Source organism: Lathyrus oleraceus, chromosome 7, assembly GCF_024323335.1.
Source record: "Lathyrus oleraceus cultivar Zhongwan6 chromosome 7, CAAS_Psat_ZW6_1.0, whole genome shotgun sequence".
Taxonomy (NCBI): domain Eukaryota; kingdom Viridiplantae; phylum Streptophyta; class Magnoliopsida; order Fabales; family Fabaceae; genus Lathyrus; species Lathyrus oleraceus.
Genome location: NC_066585.1, coordinates 177,103,976 through 177,118,724, shown reverse-complemented (window position 1 = coordinate 177,118,724; position 14,749 = coordinate 177,103,976). Strand labels below are relative to the sequence as shown.

At 35.6% G+C, this 14,749-nt stretch overlaps 1 long non-coding RNA gene across 1 annotated transcript; it reads left to right on the top strand.

Moving 5' to 3' along the window:
• Nucleotides 1–13,091: 13,091 nt before the first annotated feature.
• LOC127106704 (uncharacterized) lies at nt 13,092–14,527 on the top strand. Its single transcript, XR_007795460.1, has 2 exons — nt 13,092–13,630; nt 14,263–14,527. It is a non-coding gene; the product is annotated as an uncharacterized LOC127106704 (long non-coding RNA).
• Nucleotides 14,528–14,749: the final 222 nt, after the last annotated feature.

Sequence of the window (14,749 nt, the reverse complement as noted above, 5' to 3'; positions counted from 1 at the left end):
AGGTATTTTTGTTATTAATTTATCTACTTCTGCATCATGTGTATTAGATACTGGATGCGGTTCTCACATTTGTACAAATGTGCAGGAACTAAAAAGGAGTAGAGATTTGGCAAAAGGTGAAGTCGACCTACGAGTTGGCTATGGAGCAAAGGTTGCTGCTTTAGCCGTAGGAACTTTTGTATTGACTTTACCTAGTGGTTTAATAATTCAGTTAGAGAACTGTTATTATGTACCTGCAATTAGCAGGAATATTATTTCCATTGCTTGTTTGGACAAGTTTGGTTTTTCATTTATAATAAAGAACAATTGTTGCTCAATTTATTTGAATGATATATTCTATGCTACTGCACAAATGGACAATGGACTACATGTCCTTGATCTTGAAATGCCTATTAATAACATTAATACAAAAGGGTGAAACCTAACGAGTTAAAACCAACTAGGTAAGAATATTAAAACTCTTCGATCAGATCGAAGTGATGAGTGTTTAATCCTAGAGTTTGATGACCATCTGAAAGAGTGTGGGATCCTATCCCAACTTACTCCTCCTGGAACATACCAACGGAATGGTGTATCTGAGAGAAGAAATCGAACCCTGTTGGACATGGTCCGATCCATGATGAGTCACACCAATCTTCCAAACTCCTTTTGAGGACATACACCATTGACATCAGCTTACACACTTAACCGTGTTCCATCCAAAAGGTTGAAAAGACACCATATGAGATATGGAGTGGTAAGAGACCACATATGTCTTACATGAAGATTTGAGGTTGCGAAGTTTATGTGAAACGACAAATTTCAACTAAGCTTGAGCCCAAATCTGACAAATGCTCATTTGTGGGATATCCTAAAGAAACAAGAAGGTATCACTTCTACAATCCTACTGAGGGCAAAGTGTTTGTCGCTCGAACTGGAGTTTTCCTAGAAAAGAATTTTAAATTCCAAAGGAACCAGTGGGAGGAAAGTAGAGCTTGAAGAAATTCAAGAATCACAAAGCATCGATACACCTATGGAGGAATTAGAGCAGGAAACACAAGTAGTTGTGTAAGAGCAACCTGCTCAAGTAGAACAAGACCAGGGTAGGTCAGGCAGGATACGTCACCTACCTGAGATATATGGATATCTGATCAAGGTGATGTATTACTCATGGATCAAGATGAGCCTGTGACCTACTCATGGAATCTTCGCCTTGATGAAACAGTAAGACTGTATGGATTCATCAAGAACGAAGATGAGACTTGTGACTACAAGAAGGTTAGTGGGAGCATGATCGTATTCCTGGTATTATATGTAGATGACATATTACTCATTGGAATCGATATCCCTACCCTGCAACAAGTAAAGTCTTGGTTGGGGAAATGCTTATCTATGAAGGACCTAGGTGAAGCAGCCTATATATTAGGAATCAGAATCTATAGAGATAGATCATGAAATGCTTGGCCTAAGTCAGAGTACATAGACAAAGTGCTGAGACGCTTTAATATGAATGATTCCAATCTGGTTATGTGTTTTGCTTAAATGGTGGCACTGTGAGCTTGAAAAGTTCAACGCAAGATGCAGTTGCTGATTCTACAATTGAGGCCGAGTATATTGCTGCCTTAAGTGCAGCAAAGGAAGCTATTTGGATCAATAAACTTGGCATAGCCCCTAGCATTATGGATCCCATTGGTCTCTATTATGATAACAATGGTGTTATCGCACAAGCTAAGGAGCCTAGATCTCACCAACGATCCAAACACATACTTAGGCGTTGTGCGAAAATATGTAAAGTACCTACATTTGACAATATAGTTGACCCACTGACAAAGCCACTTGCGCAGCAGAAGCATGATGGCCATACTAGATCAATGGGCATACGGGGTATGCCTGATTGGCTCTAGGGCTAGTGGGAGATTGTTGGTGTAAGCCCTAGAGGCCAATACTTTTGGTACTTGTATCGAATTATTTATTAATAATAAAAGGCATTTTCTTTATTATGGTTGATTAATAAAGTCCCTGGAATAGATAGTCCGTTTAATGTATTAAGTGTGACTTAATCATGAGAACACATTAAACATAAGAACACTATTCTTAAAGTATCCGTAGTCGAGCTTTAGTGTGAAGTGGGATAACATTAAAGCATTAAGACTATTATGTTTGTAGACTGATGATCACATCTCATGGATCATGGATAAAGAGTTATCAAGTCTTAAACATAGGTATGAATATTAGGAGTAATATTTATACCGGATTGACCCGCTATGAGAATACTATATAGAAAGTTATGCAAAGTGTCATAAGTTATTCTCATGGTGATAATAGTGTATACCACTCTTCGACCTGAAACCACTATGGACCCTAGATGTAGAGTCGAGTGCTTTATTGTTGATCCAACGTTGTCCGTAACTGGATAACCATAAAGACAGTTGATGGGTACTCCACAAAGCATGCTGAGGGACATGAGTGTCCTAGATGGAATTTGCCAATCCTGCGTAACAGGATAAATGTCTATGGGCCCAATATTGAACTGGACAAGGGTGACACGGTCTATACCTTGTGTTCAATATAGACATAAGGGCAAAGAGGTAATTATACACATAATTATTATCACAGGAGGTTTTGTCAGATCACATGATATTTTCGTGACTTGGGTAGCAGTGATGTGTTGCTAGATACCGCTCACTGTTTATTATGTTAAATGTGTGATTTAATATAATTGCCAACGCCGCGAAAACCTATAGGGTCACACACAAAGGACGGATTGATGAGAGATAGAGTAACTAAGGGACACCGTAAGGTACGGTGCACTTAAGTGGGAGACAAAATATGGTAAGGTACCAAATACTTAAGTGATTTTGGGCATATTATAAGATTTGGGCCAAAATACACTTAAGTGGGCTTTTTTAGCTTAAAGCCCACACAAGTGGTTCTATAAATAGAACCCCTTGGGTAGAAGTATTGTCACTCTAATCCACTCAGACAGAAATTCAAGTAGAGACTTGGAATTTTGTTTCCCTCTTTCTCTCACTCAAAGCCTTCATTCATAACAGCTAGCACTGCGATTGAAGGAATCCGTTCGTGTGGACTGAGTAGAGACGTTGTCATCGTTCAACGTTCGTGATCGCCCCGTGGATCTGTATCAAAGGTTTTGATCATTATCAGAGATCTGCACCAAAGGTTTGAATCGCCACAAGAGGTAACGATTCTATCACTGATCATGCCCATTCGTAAGGATCACTAAATGGAGAAATTTTTAAATTCCGCTGCGCCTTGGATGGCTATTCTCCAACATCTTAATGAAGAATGTTACAACTTTAAGGTTGAAATTTCAGTGCTAAAAATTATTAAAGGTTCAAAAGTTGTGAAGAAAGGAGAAAAAGTCAATAGTTGACTCTATGTACTCAAAGGAAGCATTGTCATTTGTGAAGTTAACATAATCGCCAAAGCTATCAGAGATCAAGGAAATTTATGGCACAAAAGGCAAGTACATATCAACGAAAGAGGTTTCGAAGAACTAAGCAAGCAATGATCTCTTGGTGATTCAAAATACAAAAATCTGCTCTCTTTTTTTTGTAGACTTTGTATGTTTGGAAAATAGACTATGATGAAATTCTCAATTGGAACTCACAATACCAAAGATAAATTAGGCTACATTCATTCAGATCTTTGAGGACCCTCCAGAATTCTTATGCAAGGAGGTAATAGATCTTTCAAAATATTTATTGATGACTTCTACTATCTTACAATTTTTGAAAAATTGTCACCGAAGAAATTACTAGGTCGAGTCGCGGACTAGGTTGCTCTCTTTAAGATGTTTTGCGGCACTACACAAATTTATGCAAAGCATTCACTCAACCACGTCGCCTCCAGGATAAAACAACTTAATTATATACTATATGATTACTACTTCCACGATATATAATCGGTCTAGAAATACACCTTGTGATGGTACAAAGAGCATTTGAATATGGTATAACAACCACTCATAGTATTTGATATATAGTCTATATAGACAAGTCGTAATAATTTATCAAACAATGAGAAATCCAAATAACTCTTCAAATAATATTTATTAATCTTTCATATACTTCAAAAAATTTCAAATGATTTATCCTTGTAGACATTTGCTTGAGCTTGATATGAGACTTGAGTTACTGTCGCAACGTGAAAAATGACCACGGGAATTCGCACGTCCAAGATGATTACATAGTTTCCACCGAAGTTTGTTTATTTCAAAAGGAAAGGGTAAATATCGATAAAACCCTTAAAGAAAAAGAAAACGGTTGTCGCAACCAAATTTGGGTTCGGGAGTCAGTTATGTGAAGGGAGGGTATTAGCATCCCTCAATCCATTATACTCAGTGGGAACCATTTAGTTAGATTTGTGAATAAGAATTTTAGCTTGATGTTGTTTGCCTTCTTCTAATTATTAAACTTTTGAAAAGAGAAATGGAAAATACATTATTAGGGTGTTTGACAAGATCGCGAGTCTTGCTCCTACGTATACTCATGTTCGATTAGGAATTCAAAGCTACGTACTTATGGCAAGAAAATAGATATCTTTGAATATTTTATTATAGTGCCTGAAGAGATGTTTAGTCTCACTCCTACGAATCCCCATGTACGATAGGGAACTCAAGGCTACGTAGTTCTAGGTAGCAATGTTTGTTGGTTGGTCGATTTTAGTGAAAGGTACTTAGTTGCATTAGAGTGGAAAACATTGCTTGCGACCCAAAACATGGAGAAGTGAGCATTGACATTGTGTTAGAATAGGCAACATAACTTAGAATCTCACGGAGTTATGTTCTCATCGCATTCGATTGGAAAGCGTTCTTACTTATTGTGTATGGTAGGAACGGAGCTTCGTTTGCATCGTTTCGGAATAGACGAAGCATCTTTCATTTTGAAAAGGTTTTGACATCACGTTAAGGCGGAAAAAATATGATGGGTTGAGTTTATTTTAGGTGGATGACAAATAGTCAAACGGGAGGCTAAGTAGGATCATCATCCAAATACTCGGGGACCAGAAAGGACAAGTACGTTTGTCTAATCCTTTTCGGTCCAAGTTACTTATAAAATTTGTGAGGCGCATTAAGTCGTGTTTAGTTAATGAAAAACGAGTATTCGCACAGGAGGCTAAGTACGGCTATCACACAAATTTTTGGGACTAGGGAGGACAATTACATCCAAGGAATATTTTTCGTCCACGAAAGAATGAATTTGATTAAGTTATTTAGTGTATTCTGAAACAGAAGACGAATACTCGTACGGTAGACTAAGTACGACCATCATCCCAGTATTCACAGACTAAGAGGGACAAGTACATCCAACTATGTCCTTTTTCATCTGATTGATTATTGCGAAAAGTTTTCAAAACGATAAAGTTTGAAAATGACTTGATAAAATCAAGTATTTGATTTGCATTATTTATTGTATTTTGAACGGAGGATGAACACTTGAATGGGAGGCTAAGTACGATCATTATTCAAATTCTCGGGGATTATGAGGGACAAGTACGTTCAACTAATCCTTTTTCATCTGATTGTTTATTGCGAAAAAGTTTTTGAAACGCTTAATTTTGAAAAGAACTTAATAAGATCAAACGTTTTATTCATTTTTGTAAAAGTTGATTTGATGGTGAAATGGTGAAAAATAATTGAAAGGCGTGAGTTGTAATGTAAGGTCATTAATTCTATCGCAGGGTTGCGAGCTGTAACGAGAGGACGCTAATTTTAATGTCACGAAAGTTAACGTACGAATTCTAACACAGGGTCATGAATTCTAACGCGGGGTCGTGAATTGTAATGCGAGGATGAGAATTCTAACGCGGAGAAAAAATTCTAATGTCACGAAAGTTAACGCACGAATTCTAACTCAAGGTCGCAAATTCTAACGCGAGATAGCGAATTGTAACGCGGGGACGCGAATTCTAACACGGGGCGCGAGTTATAACATCACAAAATTTAACGGTGTAACGAAAAGTAATGAAATCAACACGAAAGTTAACATAATGAAAAGTAACGCAACAACACGCAAGCTAACGTAACGAAAAGAAAAGAGATCTCATATGCAATGGTTTAACGCAACACAATGAATCATGTGACGCTGCATGCAAAATGATAGTGAGAAAAATAAATACACAATACACAAATTACGGTTAGCATGTATATTCCCACTCAAAAAAAAAGAAACATGTAACGCATATATTTTTAGTTAATGTACGAATGGATAATACAGGTGCGCGAATTATTTTATAACACAACGAAAACTCAACAGAGAAACGTGAGAAAATCTAAATGTAAACAAATGCAAAACAAATTTGTCGACAAAATAATTAAATTTGTATATCATGTAACGGAAATGAAAGCATAATGTCACATGCAACCACTTGACAAACAATAGCAAGACGTTAATGCAGAATGCGTGTGTCATAATTGAATTGAAATAAAATGTGAACCGGCATAATATATGCATTCAGTATGTGTTTGGGAACAACACCGAATTTGAGCATCCCAAATTGTAACACTATGGAAAGAAAAATATTAAAATACAGTAGCATCTTCATTAAAGTACCATATAAACCAAGCTCTTTAAAAATAAAGCTAAGCATGCAAACAACAAATCGAAATTAAAATTGTTACATAGCAAATTGAAATAATCAAATTAAATCTTGATGAAAAAAAACTTTGAGGACTAAAAAACCAGCCACCTGACTTTGTGAAACACGAATTTACGATGTGATGGTTGTGTTGTTAGCGCATTGAAACGGAAAGGTGAGTGGAAGGGTGGTGTAGTATCCCTAGAGAGATTGAAGAGGAAGTTGTTCAAGGTTCGTGGTAGAGGTGTTTGGTTACTAAAGATGGAGTTATGATGGCGGTCCGACAGCGGGAGAAAAAGGTTGGGCCAGAGGGAGTTGAGTTTGTTTGGAGGGCGGAAGTTTGGTTGTTCCGATAGAAATAGAAATGGTACAGTGGCGATGGAAGGAGCTTGGCCAGAGGATGTGAGTTTGGTGTTTGGTTCTCTGCCAGTGGTGGTGTGGTGTTATGGTAGAGGGAGTATGTTATGGTGGAGATGGAGAAGATGAAATGGAGGGAGTGAATGGGAGTGTTTGGAGGAGTGGTCAGAGGTAAGGCGGAGAAGATGGAGGATGGAAGTTTGAAGATGTTGGAGGATAGAGTATGGTGTGAGAGAGTAGAGGTCGTTGTTGGAGTGAATGTGAAATAGTTATGACAATGATATTTAATGGAAATGGCAGTGAGATTGTGGTTATAGTGTCGTTGATACACAAAGAAGAGAAAAATGTCTCTTTCAATTCCTTTTTCTTTGTTTCATCTCTTTTTTATTATTTTGAATTGTGAAAGAGCTAGATGTAAAGCGGATGTCCTATTTGCATTGCCAATAATTTAATTTATATATGTGTTTAAACCAACTCAAAAAAGAATTAGAGATATGGTGTCAAAAGCAAGAAAGGAAGATAAAAGTAGTGTCAAAATCAAGAAATGGGTGTGTAACCATGAAGGTGTCAACCCAAATTGTGGTGTCATAACAAAGAACAGAAAGATAAAAGTGGTGTCAAAACCAAGAAAGGGGTGTATAACCATGAAGGTGTCAACCCAAATTTTGATGTCATAACCAAGAACAGAAAGATAAAAGGTGGTGTCAAAACCAAGAAAGGGGTGTATAACCATGAAGGTGTCAACCCAAATTGTGAAAATAGAGTGGTGTTATAACTAAGAACAGAAAGATAAAAGTGGTGTCAAAACCAAGAAAGGGTTGTAAAGGTGTCAACCCAAATTGTTGTGACATAACCAAGAACAGAAAGATAAAAGTGGTGTCAAAACTAAGAAAGGGGTGTATAACCATAAGGTATCAACCCAAAATTGTGATGTCATAACCAAGAACAGAAAGGTAAAAGTTGTGTCAAAACCAAGAAAGGGGTGTATAACCATGAAGGTGTCAACCTAAAATTTTAGTGTCATAACCAAGAACAGAAAGGTAAAAGTTGTGTCAAAACCAAGAAAGGGGTGTATAACCATGAGGGTGTCAACCCAAAATGTAGGAAAGTAAATAATGGTGTTTAAACCAAGAGGAACTTGATATGGTGTTTAAACCAAGAGGTATTTGAAAGGAGAGCCACAGGGTTAGCTGCATACTTGACAGTGATTGACTTAAATTGCATTAAAGTTTATGAATAGAGATGAACACTCTGAGCAACTGGGTCATTCATCTTGTGCCCAAAATATTCAGAATGAGGATAGGTGTCACACTCTAATTTTGACCCTGAATCACTAATCAATGCATTTATCATGACATTCACATCATCTGCATAGCATAACTTGTATTTTATCTTGCACAATGCCCAAAATATCAACCAGGATAATTTTTCGGATATACAGACAGACCGGTCAAACTGATTCTCAAATGTACGTCAAATCAACAGGCGAAATAATTTCAAAATCAAGCTTGTAGACATCAGTTTTATTAATCTATATTTCGCGTAGTTTAACCTGGTGTGCTCGATTTATTTTTCAGCTATTTTTTCAGTTGCATTCTGGTCAGTTTGAGCCTTTTAACCAGTCAAATTTTATTTCAAAACTGGTTCAAACACTGTATATTTTTTAGAAGTTTATTTTGCGCTGATCATTTTTGTGCATTCATTTTAATTTTTCGAGCATTTTTGTACTCAACTTTTTTTTTCATTTTGAGTCCTTTTATTCTTATTTGTGTTAGAATGTTTTTAATAATTGATTAGAATTTTCTATGTTTTTGTTTCGAATTAATTTTGATTATTTAGATTAATATAATTTGATTTAATTTAATTTATTTTTAATTAATCTTTATATTAATAATCTAATTAAGGGCATCGTGGTCTTTACCACTTGGTCATAACAAGAAGAGGAGAGAAAAAAAACAGCGCGCATACCATAAAAATTGGAGTCTCTCTCATTTTCTATGATAAGATATAAAAGAGAGAAAGCTTCCGGAGTTGAAAAAACATGAATTGACAGGAACCTTTTTCTTGCAACACATATCATTTTTTCTCATTCCTTCTTCAATCCACCTTATTACCATTTTATTCTTTTTACACATTCCACCATTTTCAAACAATAAAACCCATACTCCTTTTTCTTTTCCACATGAAGGAACCACCATAAATTGCTTCATAATTACAACACTATATCAATACCACTTCCTCTTCATTTAAACCATAATATAGTAGCTCCCCATGTTATATTATCCAAGCTTTTCTTTCAATGTGACATGAGAGAAATGATTCTAAAAAAAACAAAAAAATTCCAACTCACACCACACATAATACAACACAAATAACACTTCCATCTTCTCATTTACACCATCACTACCTCACCTTCACTTCAACTCAACGACACTCGGTAACACTCAATCCCACCGTGAAATAATATTCCAACAACGACTTTAACAACTTAAACACATTTCCAACCACCACCGCAGATCCGGACTTACAGCCATCGTCACGCATTCGCCGGTGTAAAAACCAACATCATTGTGCAGATCTAGTTCGTCGGTCATATCCTTTTTGTTCACCCTTCATTATCGTTGTTGTCGGTAGTTTTTTCTCTCCTTCCTCTTTGTTCTTCTTTATTCTATTTTGTTATAAGGAGTTTTGATATATGTTTGATCACTGCAATTTGTTGTTTGAAAAAAGAAAGATTTGTGGATCTCAAGAGAGAGGTTGGACACGTGAGAGAGGAAAATAGTTTTGTTCCAATTTGTTTTATGTTACAGAGGAAGGCATTTTTCACATGTGACAAGAGATGATTTATTGTTTCTTTCTTCATTTCTAATTACTGTGTATGGAAAGAGATGTTTTCTTTTGCATTTAATTCTTTATTTTTAAAAAGCGAGGATACTGTGTGAGGTGAGTAAGTGAATTTGGGTTTTGTTTCAATTTTCCAAACTCCACATGTTCCCTTCTTATTGGACCTAGAATAAATTTGAAAAAGTCAAATAACTTGTTTAATTATTTTAATGATTTGATTTTGTCTTAGCTTTTAAATAAATAAAAAATCAAAAGGAGGATGGAGCGATTCTCCTCTTTCTTATTATTTGTTTTACTTTTTTTTATTAATTTGTTTACTTTACTATTATTATTATCATAATAATAATAATAATAATAATTATTATTATTATTATTATTATTATTATTATTATCATTATAATTATTTAAGAGATTAATTGGAATGCACTGACAGTGTAAAGATATTTTACACTGTCAGTTAATCACAGCCATTGATTTTTTAGAGAAGTTTGACTTTTTCTATAATCACATGTAAAGTAACTCAAACGGATGATTGTGATGTATTGACAGTGTAAAATTTTTTACACTGACAGTGCATAACAATTACTCTCATTATTTAATTGTTTTTTTATCTTATTATTATTTTATTTTTTAAAACTTGAGATTATGATTTATATTTTGCCTTACTCTTGGGCCTTCTTACAATGAGCTATTTTCCTTTTGTATTTCGTATTTTCTTAAATGAAATTGGAAGAAAGGGATTACCTGGGTGAAAGGTCCAGTTGTAATCTCGAATATTAGGCCCAAGTTGTAAGAGCTTGTAAGCCATATGTATTCGTCTTCTCCTTTAAAACATTTGTAAATATTCAAACGTCTTTTATCAATAAAATCTAAAGAAAAAGATTATCCTGGATGGAATATCTAGTCGTAATCCCAAATATTATGCCCAAGTTGTAAAAGCTTGCAAGCCATAAGTATTCGTCTTCTCTTCAAGACACTCCAATATTCAAATCATTTTCATAAGTGAATCCGAAGAAAAAGATTATCTGGATGAAATATCCAGTCGTAATCCCGAATATTAGGCACAAGTTGTAAGAGCTTGCAAGCCATAAGTATTCGTCTTCTCTTCAAAATACTTGTAAATATTCAAATCTTTTCTCAATAAAATTGAAAGAAAAAGATTACCTGGGTGAAAGGTCCGGACGTAGTCCCGAGTATTAGACCCAAGTTGTAAGAGCTTGCAAGTCATAAATACTCGTCTTTCAAACTCAAAAATACATCCAACCAATCAAACTTTTTTTCGCCGTCGTGCGATTGATTAGAAAAACCTTTTCATAAACGGAAGACATCTTGTCTTAAGATGATGTAAAGCAATGATTCGTCCATAATTGTTGAGTTGAGATAAGGGACGTTTTTCCGAATGTTGATTTGTAAATCCATTCGATGTGTGGTATACGTCCGCTCCTCATCTGTTTTGGGTAAAACAATGTTTTCGTCGATTAATACAATACAGCTTTCGCTAAAATGACCAACAAACAAACATTTTTCTACCCAAAACTACGTAAGCCTTGATTTCTCTATTGCACCCGGAGATACGTAGGAGCAGGATTTGTAAATCTTGTCAGGCTCATTAATAAAAAACTTAGGTTTAGTCCCCTTCATTGCAAAATCCAAAAACATCACCTCCTTTCTTTGGATCATACTTTTCTTTCCCTCATAATAACTTGAGAAGCCTAGCATTTCTAAGCTAACACTAACGCACACAATTAACCTAATGGTTCCCGTTAAGTACAACGGACGTGAGGGGTGCTAATACCTTCCCCTTGCATAATCGACTCCCGAACCCTGATATTGGTTGCGACGACCATAATCAATGTCGTTCTTTCTTGGGTTTTATCGATATTTCCCATTTCCTTTTTAGGAATAAATATATGTTCGATGGCGACTCTGTTCAGTCCATCACGCGAGCGTGCGATTGCACTTCGCTAAGTCGTGTTCTCATTTTTCGAGGTGCGACAATAAGAATGCTCCCTCTCACCCTTTCTCTATTGCTTAAGGCTCGTGACACGTAATCCTTGTCAATGTCTAACAAGTTGTTGAAAAAGGTTCTCAGAGATGCTCTATGGGGATGAGGAAGATAACTGATGCCTTGACTTAAGCTTGAGGTCTTGTACTTGTTGGGAAGCTTGAGCTCCAAATTAACAGAGACAAGTCTCATCAAGTTACCGAGAGACTTATGGTAACTTGACAAAGACAAAGGGAAGTGTGCAAAGTCAAAGGATCTAGTTGATCAAATGGAATTTGATCAAGCTAAACCAAAGGGAAAGATATGGATAAAACACACAATGCATGATCATACAAATACTAGTCTAGTGTCTCATTCTTAGGTAGCCCAAGGGTAAGCTATGTGGGTGCAAAAGTGTACTACACCTAGGTCTCATTGTTAGGTAACCCGAGAGAAAACCATGTGTGTGCTAATGTGTGCTAACCGAAAAAAATGATAGTGATAAGCATAGGTATAAGGCAATGAACAATAAACAAGATCACAAGATTACAAGTTTAAAAGTTCAACAGGTGAGCAAGGTGTAAGTAATTAAGAGGTCAATGAGTTCAAGGTCACTCCCTATTAAGCATAGGTCTAAGTCCTAAGTCCAAAGCTCTAAGTCTTTAATATCACTCCAATTAAATCATGGGTCTTAAGGATCAAGTCTATCCATTTTATCATATTTTGATTCATTGAGATTATCAAGCAAACCAAGCACAAGATAAGAAGCATAAGATGAAGAAGACAAGATGAACAATGTATGAAGTGAGATGATGAATGAGACATAAAAGTAAATTGCAAGAATATAAGTTGAAAGAATGTAAAGTGTTAGAGGTTTACAAGTTATATGTTAGGTGTTAGATGTTAATCTCAAGTCATCACAATGGGATCATCTATCAACAAGTCAAAGGACTCAAACATATGTTACACCAAGGGATGATCTATCACTAACTCAAAGTGTCCAAAATATAATCAAATGACCATCTATCAACATATTAAATTAGAGAAAATTGAATCAACCAAGAGATCATCTATCAATGATTTGAAATTTTGAAGATTTGATCAACCAAACAATCACTCAAGTCTAAACCAGAGGATGAACAAAATTGAATTAAAAATTGAATTAGAAGTTGGAGGTTAATAATTAGTAGTTAGATTGCAAGGAAATAAGATAAAGAAAATAGAAATTAAAAAATGCATTATATATAAAAAAAAACTACAATTAAAAAATAAGAAATAATAAGCAATATTAGAAAAAGAAAATGAATAAAAACAAATGCAGGGGGTGCAACGCTAGTACAGTGTGGTATGAACAACAATCCCTGTGCTTGGGCCTTGGCTAGACCCAAGAGCTTATGGACTCCACTTGAAGGGTGTGTTTGTAGAAAATGAGGGTGTGATGATGTACAATTCGGGCCTAAGGCCTTCAAGGCCCAAATATGAAGAAAGCAGTGACAAGAAAACTCAGCCAAGGTCACACGCGAACTTGACTCCTTCCATGAACATGAACACGAATTCACTATTCAAATTGAAATCCATACAAATTGAAGGTTCAAACCTTAAAATTAAACAAGAACGGGTCTTAATCCAAATTCACCAATCACCTTTTGCAAACATGGTTCTAGATCTTCAATCGAACTCCAAAATAGTCACAAAACCGCATTGATTTAACTCCTCGCCTTCAATTTGATTCGCCATGACTCAGATTCGGTGGTTCAAGTTCGATTCAAAATTGAAGTGTGAAATTGACGAAAAATTGTGGATGTTCAGAAGAGTTATAGATAAATTAAGCTTGAAGCACTTACCGAATTGGTGTTGACTTTACAGGTAATGCTTCATCCTTCTTCGATTCTCTTCTCCTTCAATCTACTCTTCGTCAATCTCTGCTTGCTTGATTACTATGTTGTTGCTCGTGTGATTCAATGCATGTTGAATTCGTGTGTGAGTGATTTTGAGGATTTGCAGATACAGCTTGAGAGGGAAAAATGGATTGTTGTGAGAGGTTTGAAGACGGTGATGAGGTTGAGCTCAATTGTTAGAGATTCTGATGATGAAGCTCTACAGCTATGGTGATGAGCGTGTGGTGAGAGAGAGAGAACCAGAGTGTGATTGAAGGTTCTGAGGTGAAAAATCACGAAAAAATGCTCAATTATTGGGGATGATTAGTTTATATAGAGGGGAGAGTTTAACATGATTTAACTCTGTTAATTTGGATTAAGCCAAAGTAATTTTGGAATGAAGGTTAGGAGAGTAATTATCAATTGAGTTAGTTTGAGTTAGTAAGAATCCTGTTAGTAATTATTTTTACTGTTAGTGAATGTCATGCAATTTGTAACAGCGAATGTTATGAGTGCTAATTGAAATTGATGAAAACATGAAGCTAGTTGTTGAATTTCAATGATTTGCTTGTTAACATCAAGTGCTAAAAGAAATTGTTGTTGCGTTGCTTCTTGTTGCAGGTTGTAATGGAAAGGTTCTTGGAGGTGTAATGTGAAAAATGGTGGTGGCTGCCAAGACAATCAAAAAGCCCAAAGCTTATCAATTTTCAATGTCATCCAATGTGACGTAATGTAGTGTAACATGCTAATGTGATGTGATTGAATTATGTAAAATGATTCAATGTAATGCTTATGTAATGCAATGCATATGGATAAACCTATGTAATCATGCTTGTAATGAAATGTAAACAAACTTTGTGATCAATGTAAATCAATGTTGTGCTTACTTATTTTGCTATATCAAATAGTGTATGAATACAACATGCTTAAAATGAATGCAATAGTCCTCATACTTCAAACTAAATTCCAATTATACTCTACACTTGATCCTAATTAAAGTACTTAGATCAATGTAAAAAACACAATGGTTAGTATGATGATAACATGTCCTTAAAGCAAAAGCAAGCGACCATTAACCATAGGATGACATGAAAAATGAAATAGATGG